The following is a 2,539-nucleotide window of genomic DNA, read 5'->3' as shown; positions in this document are numbered from 1 at the left end:
AGGCAGGGAACAAAGCCGGGCTCATCAACAGAAATTTGGATTAAAGATTTACTGAGCAGGTTCTGCCCATCAGAACAAGACCCAGATTTACCCACAGCCAGTCCCTCCCATCAGGAAGCTTCCATAAGCCTCTTATGCTTATCTATCAGATTGCAGACAGAATCAAAACCAAAATCACAGAAAACTAACCAAAATGAACATATGGATCACAGATTTGTCTAACTCAATGAAACTATGGGCCATGCCTGGTAGGGCCACCCAAGACAGATGGTTCATGGTGGAGATTTTGACAAAACATGGTCCACTGGAGAAGGGAATGGCAAACCACTTCAGAAATTGAGAACCTTGAGAACCCAATGGATAATGTGAAAATAGAAAAAAGATATGACATTGAAAGATGAACTCCCCAGGTTGGTAGGTGCCCAATATGCTACTGGAGAAGAGTGGAGAAAAAACTCCAAAAGAATGAAGAGACGGAGCCAAAGCGAAAAAAAAAATGTCCAGTTGTGGATGTGACTGGTGAGAGAAGCAGGTCCGATGCTGTAAAGAGCAATATTGCATAGGAACTTGGAATGTTAAGTCCATGAATCAATGTAAATTGGAAGTGGTCAAACAGGAGATGGCTAGAGTGAAGACTGACATTTTAGGTATCAGTGAACTAAAATGGATCAGAATGGGCAAATTTAATTCAATGACCATTATACCTACTACCGTGGGTAAGAATCCCTTAGAAGAAATGGTGTACCCCTCATAGTCAACAAAAGAGCATTAAATGCAATACTTGGGTGCAAATCTCGTTTCCAAGGCAAACCATTCAATATCACAGTAATCCAAGTCTATGCCCCAACCAGAAACACTGAAGAAGCTGAAGTTGAATGGTTCTATGAAGACCTAGAAGACCTTCTAGAACTAATGCCCCCAAAAATGTCCTTTTCATCACAGGAGACTGGAATGCAAAAGTAGGAAGTCAAGAGATACCTGGATTAACAGGCAAGCTTGGCGTTGGAGTGCAAAATGAAGCAGGGCAAAGGCTAACAGAGTTTTGCCAAGAGAATACTTTGGTCATAACAAACAGCCCCTTCCAACAACACAAGAAAAGACTACCTACGCACATCACCAGATGGTCAATACTGAAATCAGACTGATTCTGTTCTTTGCAGCCAAAGATGGAGTGCTATACAGTCAGCAAAAACATGACTGGGAGCTGAGTGTGGCTCAGATCATAAACTCCTTATTGTAATATTCAGACTTAAATTGAACAAAGTATAGAAAACCACTCGATCATTCAAGTATGAGGTAAATCAAATCCCTGACGATTATAAAGTGGAAGTGACAAATAAAGATTCAAGGGATTAGATCTGATAGACAGAGTGCCTGAAGAATTATGGATGGGGGTTCATGACATTGTAAAGGACGTGGTGATCAAAATCATTCTCAAGAAACAGAAGTTCAAAAAGGCAAAATAGTTGTCTGAGGAGGCCATACAAATAGCTGAGGAAAGAAGAAAAGTGAAAGTAATAGGGAAAAGGAAAGATACATCCACCTGAATGCAGAGATCCAAAGAACAGCAAGGAGAGATAAGAAAGCCTTCCTAAGTGATCACTGTAAAGAAACAGAGGAAAACAATAGAATGGGAAAGGCTAGAGATCTCTTCAAGAAAATTACAGATACTAAGCGAACATTTCATGCAAAGATGGGCACAATAGAGGACTGAAATGGTATGGAACCTAACAGAAGCAGAAGATATTAAGAGGAGGTGGCAAGAATACACAAAAGATCTATACAAAAAAAAAAATCCTGATGATCCAGATAATCATGATGGTGTGATTACTCACCTAGAGCCAGACATCCTGGAGTGTGAAATCAAGTGGGCCTTAGGAGGCATCACTACAAACATAGCTAGGGGAGGTAATGGAATTCCAGTTGAGCTATTTCAAATCCTAGAAGATGATGCTGTGAAAGTGCGGCACTCAATATGCCAGCAAATTTGGAAAACTCAGCAGTCGCCACAGGACTGGTTGGACTCAGTTCTCATTCTAACCCCAAAGAAAGGAAATGCCAAAGAATGATCAAACTACTGCACAATTGCACTCATCTCACATGCTAGTAAAGTAATGCTGAAAATTCTCCAAGCCAAGCTTCGACATTATGTGAACTGAGAACTTCTTGATGTTCAAGCTAGATATAGGAAAGGCAGAGGAACCCGAGATCAAGTTGCCAATATCTGGTGGATCAAAGAAAAAGCCTGAGAATTCCAGAAAAACATCTACTGCTTTATTGACTATGCTAAAGCCTTTGTGTCGATCACGACTAGTGGTAAATTGTCCAAGAGATGGGAATAGCAGATCAACTTCCCTGCCTCCTGAGAAATCTGTATGCAGGTCAAGAAGCAACAGTTAGAACCAGACATAGAACAACAGTCTGGTTCCAAATTGGGAAAGGAGTGCGTCAAGGCTGTAGATTGTCTCCCTGTTTATTTAACTTAAATGCAGAGTACATCATGAGAAATACTGTACCTGGATGAAACACAAGTTGGAAT

This window comes from Bubalus bubalis, chromosome 6 (genome assembly GCF_019923935.1).
Source record: "Bubalus bubalis isolate 160015118507 breed Murrah chromosome 6, NDDB_SH_1, whole genome shotgun sequence".
Lineage (NCBI taxonomy): Eukaryota > Metazoa > Chordata > Mammalia > Artiodactyla > Bovidae > Bubalus > Bubalus bubalis.
The sequence above is the reverse complement of the archived record's forward strand: the minus strand, read 5'-3'. Positions refer to the sequence as shown.